We start from the raw sequence: 13881 nt of genomic DNA, 5'->3' as shown, positions 1-13881 counted from the left end.
GCCTCTGAACAATAGGTCACCTTGAGACGACACCCCATACCCTTCCTTATTGGGGGCGATCAGATCTTCACCCATCCTGGTCTTATCCTTCACATGAAATGTTCAAATTTTGCTCATTACACCTTTTTAAATGATTCTCCAGCATAAAGATCGCACCGTTTCACCGGACGGAACGCCACAACAGCCTGGTATGCGAAATGGCCACCACATTCTCGTTACTTCCGAATAAGGATCGTGTCGTCTGCTATGCTGTCGTCTGCATGACTACGGTGCACTGTATTTCTGGCACGTCTGGCACTGGTGTCTTGCGGACTTTGCGTGCTGTAATTGAACGCTTTGTGGCTACAAGGTGCACACTCGAGGTAATTGACATCTTGTACTTGAGATACACGCTATATTCAGGTGTGTATGACTTCGAATTTGAGTATTCTTGTTTGCCGTTGCCTCTAAGGTTATGTTACTATGTTCACACTTGCTTCTCAGTTGCGGCTAAACCCCGTATACTGGAGCAGGAGTGTTTCGTAGTCGGAGCAACATTGTCATAAAATGATGTGGCCGATCGTTATCGTTCATTGCACTTTCCACTTTTTGCAAATTTAGTCCTGATCTCACGATCCATTTATCGGTTTACAGTTTGAAATCTAGCTTGATCTGATGTATCTGCATACTCCAGGAATTGCTATTAGCGTGCAGTCACCTGAATTGAACAATAATAACTAATCTAAGCCTAAAGACCTTAAGTGGACACGTGGTTTCCATGTATAGCAAATGTATCAGTCACCTTACCTGACTTTAGGCGCACAATCCTTTCGGTAAACTCTGCGACGTGAGGGAGTGTGGACACCACTCTACTAATAATCAAGGGGGTGAGGATGTAGTGACGAGGGGTGTGCAGGGGTGTACAAAAGGGGAGGAAGTTCAAACCCACAGGAGGAAGAAGACAGGTACTATCGTATCCAGGGATGTCTGATGTACTCCCAGAAGCTTGTGTATCACAGTGCACAAAAAAATAAAATGAAAAGACGAACGGACGCGCCGATGCAACACTTACGTTCGAAAGCTGTTCTGTGGAGCACCGTCCTTCGGCCGCGCTCCTTTTTAAGCGGCAGCCTGCCCGAAACCAGAGAGGGCTCCTGATTGGTGGAGAGACGAGGGTGAGGGTGAGCCCGGGTCCCCATACAAAGCCACAGGCTCAAAGGGGAGCAGGGAGAGCCATTTTTGGGTCACACCTCTCTCTTGATTTTCACTGGGAATGGGGGGCTACTCCTCGTGTTTTTCGTGTACCGGCCCCGCGTTCGTCGCCAGCCATGGAATCTCCGCGCCGGGTTCTTTTTTTAAAATACGGGTTTCTTTTTTGTAGGGGGGGGGGGGCGGTTCGCCGGACGGGATGAGATCGCTCGTCGTGATGGTGGTTGGCACTTAATTGCGCAGTGATATATGTGTAATACTGTGTGATAACTTTGTGGTTCCCGTTCGTTTTTTGCAAGGTTTGGGAGGTTTCATTGTTGCTTGGCTCATCAGCTGCACGGTGCACACTTCAGGACGGTGCTTCACGCGGTGTTTATTGCGGTGTATGCAGGTCCTTGTGTGTGTGTGAAATTATTGTTAGTTCCGGTTTCGATTTCGTGTGGTGCTCGCAGCTGTGCTTCCACGGACTGGTAACTGGACTGACAATTTTATAGTTAGCATTGAAGCTAGGCGTGTACGAATAGTCATTTTAAAGCCGAAGGTAATAGATATGCAGCAAAGCGAACACGATGCTAAAAGTCATATGTACGGAATACACATACAACATATGTACGTGATATGTGTATTCGAAGCTGCACTCTCTGTTGTGGACTTTCTTGATCTTACGGGTGCAGCTTCGGAACTGTTCGAATATATCCCGTTTGAAATAGATTTTCATTCGATTCGAATTTACCTAATTAAGTATATGTCGTATTCGATTCGGAATTACAATGAAATGTACGATTATTCGCTCGGTATTCGAAAAACCTGAATATTCGCACACAGGCCGAGTTGAAACAGCTATAATTTCGTCAAGTTCAGTCAAGCGAGATGATTTGTCGTTCGTGCCGTTTAAATCGGAGCGATGACACCTTCAAAAGCACCACGTGACTGTACCTGTTCCCCCATAGATACAGGGCAGATGTATCAAAGAAGCTTATTAAACGCAGTATGATGTTGCACCATCTAGCTGTGCCTCTTACTACCCCCATGCAGCGTCGCGGTGTGTCGTCTTGTTTCGGTATCATTGTTGCCGCTTCATTGCGGAAAATCATCCCAAAGCGGTTCAGATACCAGTTTTGCCTTTGTGCTCTGGATAGTCATCTTAGATTCACCATCTGCGATTTACTTCATTGTTTTCTCTTTTTCCACATATATTCCATCTCAGTCTCACTGCCAAGAGGCTTGGACGTGAGCCAGAACTGTCCGTTTAAATGTTTTTCACTCCGCTTGTATGAATTTGCGCGTGAGCGACTTGGAGTCCTATTTGCATGCTTCACTCGCGACTATGTTTCTTGAGCTTCCGAGTCGAAGTGAATTGGGGAAGAGGACATTTCGGCCTGGATTTCCCTACTTTCGTGACAGTAGCAGTATATGTGGTCTGATAGAGTGGAGTAGTTGAATTGGCCTTACATTATAACTTTATAAGCAACCTATTACTTTCAGGCTACTAGATCACTTTCAGACCGAGGCGAACTCTAGGAAAAGCATTATGCTCTAGTGCAAAGAGTTCTGAAACAGCAGTCCGCACTATGGTGAGCTCACCATAACTGCACTGGAGCTGCCAATATCTCAATTTTTTCTCACCCCCGCTGTCCCCCACTCCTTCCTGCTGTTCTCTCTCCATCAGTCCACGTCTGTACCCCGCTCATAGCCACAGTTGCTTCGCGGCGCTAACACGAAATTAAAAAACAAACATTTTTTCTCCTCTACCTCTTCCTCTCTCGCTCTCTCTCTCTCTTTGGCGCTCTCTTCTCCATCTCGTGCATGTCTGTTTTCCCCCAGGAGAAATCCCATGGTACCTCTTAATGGGTATCTAATATGATTTGATTTGGGTTTTTCTGGCGCATTAGCTACTAAGGCCATAATGCGCCAAATACTAGTGTAAGTTTTATGTGCGTAAAATTTGTGTATTTACTAAAACAGTGTTGAAAAGCTGGGTTAGTAATTAAAATCACAGATCCTTTAAAAACCCGGTATCTCTAAAAAACATATAGATCGTTTCAAAGGGTATGAAACTTTCACCGCCCAGAAAAAGCGCCCGGTTTTAATGGATATCACTTAACAGAATCAATGTATTGGGTATGTACTACTCTATGGATACTCACAGATACCGATACCATACACGAGAGAGAGAATTAGGGTTTAACATGGGCGTTCTCAGGATTTTTTCCAAGGGGGGCAAAGTGCTTCCAGGCGGGGGGGGGGGGCAAGCGTGAACCCCCCCCACACACACACACCACCACAACCACCACCACCACCTCTTTTTCAGGAAGCGGGCGTTGCGGACTGTGCGGGTGTTTAGAGGTTCCTATTATGACATCTGATAATAATCATGGCGACCTATGACTAAAGAGCGCACTTTTTTTACAAGCGACATTGGAGCTCCTGGGGGGGGGGCACGGCCCCCCTTGCCTCCCTCTCGGTACGCACGTTTAATGTTGCATGGGCAAGTTTGACCCTAGACGAATTCATATGCTTGTGTGGCAGAGCATGGTGCCCCCTGTGGGCCGTCACACTAAACCACCCGGTACATTTCCATCCCAACGGGGCCATGTTCAGCTTGGAACCATACAGGCATTCTGATGCTTAATGATGGTGAGAGGCTTCAATAAATGGGGGATTTCGAGAGCTGGTGTGATTGTGGCGCTTGTCATGCGTTTCTCAGCTCCCCTGTCCTCCAGACATAGTCGCCCGACATAGCCGTCTCGCGACTATGCCCCTGCAAGACAGCTTGACCTCGTTCAGATAGTCTCGGGCCATAGCTTATCCCTCCGCCCCTTCTTTCTTCTTCTGCACGAAAGAGAAAAGGGATGATGCAGCAATGCATCAAGGCTGTCTTGCGCGCCTTTGTTGACTCACAAAACAGTGCGCCTGTTATTCTGGGGCCTCGGAAGTCTGTCGGAAGACCGGTCAGAATATTGTTGTTAGTCTATGATTGCGGCACATTGCGCACTGGAACACAGGGGATTGTACCTCGAGCACATGATCGGTCTTCTGGATAGCATGAACTTTTATTTCATTCGAAAACAGATACTGGAAGAATGGGTGTGGAAAATTGCATTTGTCGCTTTCGCTTTTCGATTAACGTCTCACTGAACCATGTCGTCGGACATCAAAGTTCAATCATCAATGTCTTCTTCTTCTTTTTAAGTGTTGAGAGACGTCAGCCAATACTTCATCATCAATGTTCATCAATGTTCCTGGTTCTCAAACTGCCACTACGAGTCTTCAGGGTCTTACCGAATTTATTCCACGTGTCTCTCACTATATTCTCCCAAATATTGCCTCTCTATATGGTACGCAAAAGCATCATAAAATTAATCTCTAGTTTTGAGAAGTGTGACGTCGACAGTGTATGCAATCTTTCACGGGTCGGTCAACATTGCTCCTCGACGATTTGCGTCCCCTCACCAGAGCTGCTGGCAGTCTTCCAACATGGGGCGGAGAGCGGAGACCTGCGAGGTGCGCGCGCTGCTGGTAGGAGACAGACTTCAGAGGTCGCAGTGACGACGCCTACTCTTGGAGAAGCCGAAACTATCAAGTTTTGCGGGCTTTCGAGAATTTCCGCGTAATGCTCACTGACGGCATTTATATGTTGCTCAGTGAGTCGTTGAGCGAGGTTAGTTTATGATACGAAATAACATAACTATCGTTTTTTAGTCCGTATAGTGTCACTTTAAAGGGATAGTTCGCTCCCCGACGAAATTGGACAAACGTGTGCAATAGACAATGAACAACTCCTCGTGAAATCCCCGTTCGAAATCGACGTATTTTCCGAGTTTTCAGTACTTTTCTGTGGGCATCGGCAGCGTGATCGAGCGCCGGGGGAGGAGCATATTACGGGAGGGGGCGGTCGGCTCGCGTGGCGTTTCGTGACGTTCTTTCGGTACTGGCGAGATGCTGGCGTAGGGGAAGGCGGGGCTCAATCCCGGAAAACTGCGGAAAATGGACCGCCCCCTTGACGTCAGAGTTTTCTCCCGCGCGCGTCCTGCTCTGCGGGAAAGCCTACTTGCGTGGATCTCGTTGCTTTCAGATGCCTACAATAAATCATACCGCTCGAGCTGCGGCAAACTAATGCACGGTCCTGATGAAGTTCGAAATACACTACCGTTTGCAACATAAATCGACGAATAGATGATGACACGCAATCCCAGTGGGTCACATTATGAAGACGGTGTTGGTTGATGGCTGCGCACTTATTGCGTTGGTGGCCTTATATACTTATTGGCTGTTGCAGCGGGTATCTGGGCTAACAGGGGAGCCCTGGTTTCCGTAAAAGTAATCGTCATAGTCGTGATCTGAAACGCCAGCAACGAGTGTTGTTACAATGAGAGGGGAACTTTTCTATTCAAAGGCGTAGCACACGCCCAAAATGCAAAATCCATCACCAGAAAGAAATACTGGAACGACGTAGAAATTAATTTGTTTCAAAGCTACCGTTTGGAATAAAATGCTTGAACAGGTGGCAAAAATCTTCTAGCGCAGTAATTCATCCCTATGTTGTTACCACCTTACATACAAGAATGTTTCCAGACGTCTTCAGCAAGCTTTCTGCTAGGCAATCGATTGCATGGAACATGTCGCCTCTTGCTATAGTGGCGCACATAGTCATGGCCTGCCTGAGAATGACAGGGACAGGCTCTTGTGAACTGTGTGAGAGAAGAAAAAAAAGCGCCTCTCGTTCTTCCTGCGCGTTTAATGGTAAGGGTGAAAGCGCGTTTCTGGCGGGGTGCCAAAAATGACCTCCAAATCTGCAGTCTCCTCCGGGGCCGCTTTCTCGTTTCAATCCTTTTTTTGAAAACGGTTACGACACCAACCAAAAGGAGCAGATGTTGTGATTGGGCCAAACTTCTAGCTTTCATAATTCAAATCTTCACTGAAGTCGTGTTAAACTTAAAGAAGCATGGAAATCATTTGGAACATGTATTTTTCACCGCTTGATATGAACATACTACCTTCATACGCTGTCACGCAAAATATTTCCTTTGAAAAGCGCGAATTTCCTGAGAAAATTAGTTTGCAAGAATGCGCTCCGCGGCGACAGTCTCCCCCAAGCTGAGTCTGGCGTGTGGGACGTCAGGTGGCCGAGCACTTCATTGGCTGCTGGAAGCGTCCGCTCCCCGCCAGAATCGTCTGCTAGCTCCGGAACCGTGGCTACTTATCGACTGAGACGCTGTTGCTATTTATTTGCGTTTGACATTCACTTGCGTTCTTACAGGATTTGTCTCGTACGTTTTGCATCAAACAAGACTGCGGGCAGTGTAAAAGGTGTGGCTATAGGCCTCTGTGTTGCCGTGACGGCCCGGGTTGAGGTAGATCGTACGCGGTTGTGGTTTCTGTTCCGATTGTGCTGAGGTGTCGTTACTTAGTCAACAGTATTGTGCCTGTGTGTGCATGATACGACTAAATACATTCCTGTCAGTTGGAGATTTAATCCATGTGCCACTGTTGTATGCTGCGTATGACCATTAAAAAAAGAAAACGCTTATCTGGCCATGTGTTTTGGGGTTTCCCACGGATCGCGAGCAGATGAACTCTCCTGAGTTTACTTTGGTATCCACGTTGTCGTGCTTGTGGAGATGCGCTCCTAGTATCAGTAAGATATGGTAAAGGCAATGTTACACGGTTCAGAGCCCATAGTGTTGACCACAACACACACGAAGAAGTCATGATGGTTGACGACCTGTTCAAATGAAAACACTGGTCACTGCGCCGCATCTTCATGACTATGCATTTGTAACCAAGAAGAAGCACTATATTTCAATCCGAATGTTTGTTCACACTTAGCAGCATCACTTACCAGTCTCCTAGACATTCCTGTGGCGAAATCAAAGCTGGCGGAGCTTATAGGCTCCAACTCCATAAAAAGTTTTGTCAAGAAGAGCAGACGTGTCGCCTGCAGAGTGTTCAGTTAATCACCTGTCATTTCCGCGGCGTCCGATGAACAACAACGCTTCCTGCTCGGTCGGCATGCCGGCGCCGCGACGCCGGACAAATCGCAAAAAAAGAAAGAAAAAGACAGCGCGGCCACATGACGTCACCGGCTGGCAGCCGAGAGAGGGGGCATTTCTGCCGCGAGATTCGAAGCTCCGTCGCGCGCCAGGATTGCGCGCTATGCTCAAACTTTTTGTGCGAATATGTATCGCAGATCTCAGAATCGTAATTTCTACTTCTCTCGTCATATTTTATTCCGATCATTTCCATGCTCCTTTAAGCATATCTTCCTACCCGGTGCTGCGTACTAGGCTTAGGCGCATCCTTGACAGTGCGGAACACACTTTCCCAAAACCCGCCCCACCAGGGTGCTCGCTCCGCTATGAACTATGCCGCGGCGCGCTGCGAAACGGCGGAACACCAGCAGGAACGTTTGAGCTGTCATGTGGGACGTCAGCTCCAGGTGTATCGGTCTCTTGACTGCACAGGAAACCACATCAACGTACACTTTGGAATCTTTCGTCCGTGACACACGGCAGTACAGTGAGCCACAGAAGCCGGACTGCAACCACATCAAACGGTGTGGCCTCAGTAGTCCACTTGTTCGGCAACGGAGCAACAGGCGGGAACTCGGGGTGAACGCGCCACCGACGACACGTCAAGCAGGGGTTCAACGCACTCTTCACTATACGACCTCCCTTCAGGATCCAAAATCTTGACCGAAGTTCGATAAGGGTGGTCTAAACTCCGCCATGAAGAAGGCGCTTATGCTCCGATCAAAAGCTCTGTAAAACGGTGCTTACAAGGCAACACAATGGGGTGCTTTAACTCCACCGGCCCGTCAAGCTGCTACAGACGACCTCCTACTCGGAGCAAGCAGTTGGAGTCAAGAAAGGGTGTGTTGTGTGTGTCAGTGTTAAAATATTGGAGTGTGAGGGGACTGGCTGCCCAGCTTGTGGTACAGAAATTTCCGTGACGTCGTTGACTGAACGTTTCGTAGCCAGTACAGCTCTGCATGGTGGAGCTCAGCGGCAACTAACGGTCCGGTTAAAGACGCCTCACTTGGAGAGGCATTGCGAAGGAACCTTTCGGTTCATGCGGAGAAGCGTAGAGAGCCGTCCGTAGTCCACTATGCGGAGCAATGGTTCTCGTGAGGAATAGGACTGTAGCACTGACACAGCATTCGGGCAGACTGAAGTCTGCAGGTTGCGTAGGGCTTCGGGTGTTGCGGTAGGGCAGAGGTCTGACGGCCAGTCCCTTTCCGGATTCACTAACCAGGCATGCCCCTGCCACCAGCTCTACTGTAGCGTAACAAAGAATACGGGGTCACCGTGTGTGAGGTGGTACGCTGGGTTATCCTGACTAAGGCAGTGTCGCCCAACTGAGACCGTTTGTCAATCGCTGGACCTGAGTCGAACGGTTCCGCACGAAAGTGCCCCAGCGGTTCGCGTCTCCAGAAATCCAATGCAAAGCTAGACTGAGTCAGTCCATAAGTGCACCATGTAGTGTTCGAACTCGGGGATTTGTCCAGCGTAGTTCTTCGAGCGGGCAGCGAGTAAACAGGCAAGCAGTTCTAGCCGTGGTAGTGAAATGGGCTTGAGCGGTGCTACACAGCATTTGCTCACCAGGAGCTGGGAAGCCAAGACGTGTTGATCGATGGGATAATGAAGATACACAACGTAGAGACATGGACGTTTGAAAAGATCCCAGCACCGAGGTACTAGTTCCGACGGCTGCCACTTGGCTATGGGATTTTGCGCAATAGCTGGCAGTATTCCTAATCACGTGATTTTCGGAAGCCGCAGTAAGGTATGGTGGACCACAAGCAATGTTTACGACGAAGATGAGGGTGGTGGTGGTGGTGGTGGGTGGTGATAGGGCTTCTAGCGGTCACTATAGTATAACTATCCCTTGACCCGGTGCTCCCATAAGTGATTGCCGTATATGTCCAGGTTTCTAATATAGGTCGTGGTCTTACCCATCACCCTTCTTCGAGAGCACCGCCGCAAGTTCACGTGATGAACCTTAGCCATGGCTGCCCCCGCTGTTCTCACAGTTTAACATACTTGCATTTCTTACAGAGGTGTCTGTTAGCAGCAAAGTAGGACTCTTTGTAAAAGCGTACGCTGTTGAGCTAGTTGGTGGCACATAACTTGAGACAAGCGCGAGCAAACGAACACACGGAGGCAGTCAAAGATAGGCGTCAACTTACAACTAACAATTTAATGAATTTAATTTAATGAACCACACAACTGAAGACACAAACTTCCGTTGTTTGTGGAAAAAAAAGGCAGACAAACAGTTGTCACAATCATACTCACCTTACTAGAAAAAAAAATAATACGTCCACCAATATAATTCATGATCGCCTTTCGTCTTGCGCCCTTCGTTTCACGCTATGTTATACCAGCACTCTCATATGCAGCATCGTTATATTGATTATACGTTATAAGGACACTGTGTGGGGCATGTCGAAATATTCATCTAAGTGCTAGAGACAGGGGCGGTGGTGATGATGTATTCGCTTGTCAAAGTTGACCTCACCTAACAGAAGGAAAATAGCTCCGTAATCCGAACCGTAGCTTGACAAAAAGTTCCAGGGTTGAGAGCACCGCCCCAACGACAGTTCAGTGCGTAGCGCTTCTGCAGTGCGGGGAACGGAGATAATAGCCTTTTCGCATGCAAGAAGCCGCTCATTTCCACGTAATTCGATGTTAGGTTGATAAGCTTGCAAATTTTTAAATAGCACGTATCACCACCAGAAAATAAAGCAAACGTTAAACGAAACTGCATTATTCGGATTATTGCGTTATTCAAATTTATACGCAGTCTTGTTCGAAATACATGTGTTTCGAATGAATTATTCGAATAGCCAGCCTGCTCCGGTTAACTCGAAGGGTCAGCCGGTAGAAGCCTCTGTGGCACCCAGCTCACTGTTTGCACCTAAATTAAAAAGGCTGCCTAAGTACTGATCATCAACATATTTCGTTGCTTGAATACTCCTTGCGGTTCCGAAGTTGCAGTCACTGTTCTTATGGGACTTCCGCTTATATCGAACTGGCGCTTATATCGATTTTCCCCAGTCCTGTTGCTTCGTTATAACGAGGCTTCACCGTACTTTTTTCTATTCTATTGTTCTTCCTTCTTCGCACAGTTGGTAAATACTTAAAGGAGCAATGAAATTAGACTTAGCATGCGCTGCTTCATTCATCAATCAGTATGTGAGTTCTACTCACAGACCCGAGAAGCGCCCTATGGAACGCGATCAACCCCATGTGTGACAACATCTTAGCGCGAAGCATCAGAAGATCGGGCGCTCAGCATAAACTAAGCGGGGAAGATATCGGCTTCCAATGGATTCCGCCCCACCTCAGTGTCGGCGGCAACGAAACGGCGGATCAACTAGCCTCTTCAGCACACTTGAGCTGCAGTCCTTGTTTACCAACTCCGGACGACACAGGCCGTCCAGCTGCTTGTTGAACTGCGCCATCCTGGGATACGGGACATCGGGCACTATGATGGGAATTGATGTTCTGAGGCTGGAACACATAGAAAGCACAAATACATACAAAGCCTCAAGTGCACTAGTCTTTTATCATGCACTATAATCGCCCCCTTCTTCCCATCGAAGACCTCCCTCGAGGCAAGCAGACCACGCTCCATAGGCTACGCACTGGATCTGCGTTCACCAAATCTCAAATATTCAAGATCGGCTCTAGGGGTGACGCCGGCTGTGGCCACTGTCAACAACCTGATGCAATCGATCACATCCTGCGAGAATGCCGAGCACAACGTTCTGCGCGCGAAACCCATCTTCCTTACTCCAGCCTGGCACGCTAGCGGACATCCTGTACCCCGGTGGTCCTTATGCCGAACGTTCCGCTAAAGCAAGTAACCTTGTTCTCTTTCTGCAGGAGGCGGGTCGTGCCCAACGACCCCTCTAGCCCTCTGCACTCGCCGACGGACTCACGCACCCTCTACGCATCTCCACCCTTCATCTTCCACCCGTCCTTTTTTTTTTGTATAGTCGTGACAATGTCCACTTCTGTGTGGACAGCAACGGCAAGCCGTATGTCGGTGTCAGCAGTGAGCCGTGTGTATGTGAGCGTAGTTTGTGGCCCCAGTATGTCAAGAGCCACCATGCAGAATACTCTTGCAGCACGGTGTCTGGTCACAGCGCTGTTACATTTGCAAAAGCTCCCTGAAAAAGCAGCCATGATCGAGTGGTGCGGCGCGATCTTGGAGGTCGGGCGTCCTGGCGTGACGTAGTATTAACGTTGATAGCAGCCACACCCACGAGGTCTCATCTTTCACTGAAACATCGTCCGCAACGGCGTGGCGCAACTTGCGGGGAACTCTCTACGTCACGGACTGGCGTCAGCACCACTCGGGCTCTGTGGAGGAGCTGAGGGGATTTTAGACGGTGTGCACATTTAAGACCTGGGCCAACGCTCCCTAGCTATAGAAGTGGTGGTGATGTAACTGCTTGCCGTAGTCGGCCACGCTTGGGCGGGCAACGTCACGACTATACCAAAGGGGACCGTGCGTCCTGGGACAACTTCAGAGGGAACTGTGCCGACATTTATCTTTAAGCCCCCGTCTGAGAAAGACCCAGGGAAACCACTAGGCCACGGGAGCTGGTAACCTAGATAGAGAAGGCCTGCTTAATACCTCCTCTCACTCCTTCGTCAGGATGTCAGCCAACCACCGCAGACGATTTGAAACACGGGCTTTCTGTGACTACAAGTGGCTGCCTATGCCACTCGTGGCAGCTCGTCTTCACAGCTGCGGCCGGCGAGGCACGGTCGTGACGTCACGTCGTTCAAGTCAAGGCTTTGCTCCCGTCAGTGGTGCTGCCTGGGCCCGCTTGCATGAACATTGAGGAAATTCCTCAGTGACGTCCTCACTATAGCGTCGGTAGTGCTTCGGGCGCGCGCTGCTGTCCTCAACGCCGCTCGTGCGTAGATCACTGACAAACCTTCTGATGATGGACCTGAGGAATTCTCTCAACTTCCACGCGAGCGAGCCCCCATCCCCGCGCGCGCGCTACACGTCAACTAGAATCATTCTTTTTTGGGCAAGAGCACATGATTTCTGCCGCCCAATACAGCGCAGCCAGAAACGAAGAATTTATGAAGGGGCCTCACTGCTACTTTAACAGACCCGAAGTCGGATCCATTCTTGCATTCAGTCCAGTTGAGGGTATTTTAAGAGCATCTTTTTAGAGCGATGCTCATAGCAGAAAATACATGGTTTGCTTTTTTGGTTAAAGAATGGTGGTTGATGGAAAAGCACCAGCATGGAGGGTTGGAACACGCATCCTGTCGTTTGCCCTTTCTTCTTGCCCTTTTAGACATTGTTTTCATTTCGTCCTACGAACCATACTGTCGATTCCCAATTTCGCAGCAAAAGACGGCAACAATTTAAGCGTGTCATAATATCGGATTTTGCGGCCGACTCCGAAGCTTTACAGACTGTTCGAAATAGATCCCCTTCTGAAAGCAAACGGTGACGAGAACTCATCGTGCCGCTCTTCAGACAGACAGACCGATGTGGAGAGGAGTCGGGAGAGGGGAAAAGAAGAGGCTGTGTGCGGCTATTTGAAGACACAAGAAGTCGGTGGGTTGCACGCTTCTCACCACCTCTCTTTCTCTCTCTTCGGGAAGGGCTTCGACTTGGTACGAGCTATGGCTGCTGAAACGAAAGAGACCGAAAAGTATGCGACGTCGATGCAGTTTAATGTTTAGTGCATCTCAACACACTTGTTTATTGAACATAAATAAGACGGAGACCTCTATCGAAATATGGCTGATGACTTTCTGACATCCATGATGAGAACGATGTGTCCGATTACAGAGTGTTGACGCCCGTGGTGTACGTCTTCTGTACCTGCTGTGGTCTTCACTTCTCATTAGCGCAATAAAATTAGTCCATAAAAATGCCTTCTGATAGTGAGGCTATGATTGGTTTTCTGGAGGTGAACTTTAGCTTACATGTTCCCTTGGCTCAGTGTATAGTGCACTGCCCTGCAGAATACCGTGTTGGACGTTTTCAACTGGGACTATAGTATGTATTAACATATGAAGCGTGAATGCCATTTTTTAATCTTTATGCTGGAAGGCAGTATCAAATCTGCGAGGACCAGGCCGAGCGCCTTATCTTTGATGTGCTGACACATAGCACGGTATGGGCCCCAACTTGACTAAATGCCGGGACCTGCCCGAGGTGTGCTTTTGCATGACTGCCTCAGTCGGCCTAAAATGTTGTTGAGAACAAGGCCTATCTGATAGCATGCGTATCTTACATGCGTCTTTTTGCGTCCGAAGAAAGTACATATCCACAAAAGACACCCGGCGGAAAGAGTAGCAGTACTGGGGATAGATATATGGTCAGCTGCGGCCGCCTCAGCTTCAGATGCACACACAAGAGAGAGAGAGAGAGAGAGAGAAAACGTTTGAAGTGCGTGAAGCATGTGCCCAAAATACTAAGGCACGTAAATAGGCAGCTTCACCAACCGGCTCAGTCAGTTGGGAAAATCTGCATTGCTTGCGCGTTATGTTCACGGCGGGCGTAGCAGATATGTATTGAGGAGCGTTCGAATAATACGGACAAAGAAAACAATGATTCCGTTGAGTATTTTGGAGAAAACAGCTCTTTTCTTAGGAACGACGTCCGGAATAATGTTCGTAGCGTTCTAGGTAAAGTCGGCCAAAAGGA

At 48.6% G+C, this 13881-nt stretch overlaps 2 protein-coding genes across 37 annotated transcripts in view; one reads left to right on the top strand and one right to left on the bottom strand.

Moving 5' to 3' along the window:
* Positions 1-1131, bottom strand: part of LOC135391709 (myosin heavy chain, muscle-like) — a 46420-nt gene extending 45289 nt beyond the window's left edge. For 20 of the 36 annotated variants that reach the window (XM_064622108.1, XM_064622106.1, XM_064622075.1 and 17 more), the window contains exon 1: positions 1052-1130. The gene's annotated coding sequence lies outside the window, so the exon portion shown is untranslated. Of the gene's footprint in view, positions 1-1051 lie in introns of all 36 variants that reach the window. The other 16 variants (XM_064622086.1, XM_064622095.1, XM_064622102.1 and 13 more) reach the window with 1 other exon arrangement.
* Positions 1-13881, top strand: part of LOC135391713 (uncharacterized) — a 139058-nt gene that overhangs the window by 9581 nt on the left and 115596 nt on the right. The window lies entirely within an intron of this gene.

This window comes from Ornithodoros turicata, chromosome 4 (genome assembly GCF_037126465.1).
Source record: "Ornithodoros turicata isolate Travis chromosome 4, ASM3712646v1, whole genome shotgun sequence".
Lineage (NCBI taxonomy): Eukaryota > Metazoa > Arthropoda > Arachnida > Ixodida > Argasidae > Ornithodoros > Ornithodoros turicata.
Note: the sequence above shows the minus strand (reverse complement) of the source record. Positions and strands in the feature narration are given on the sequence as shown.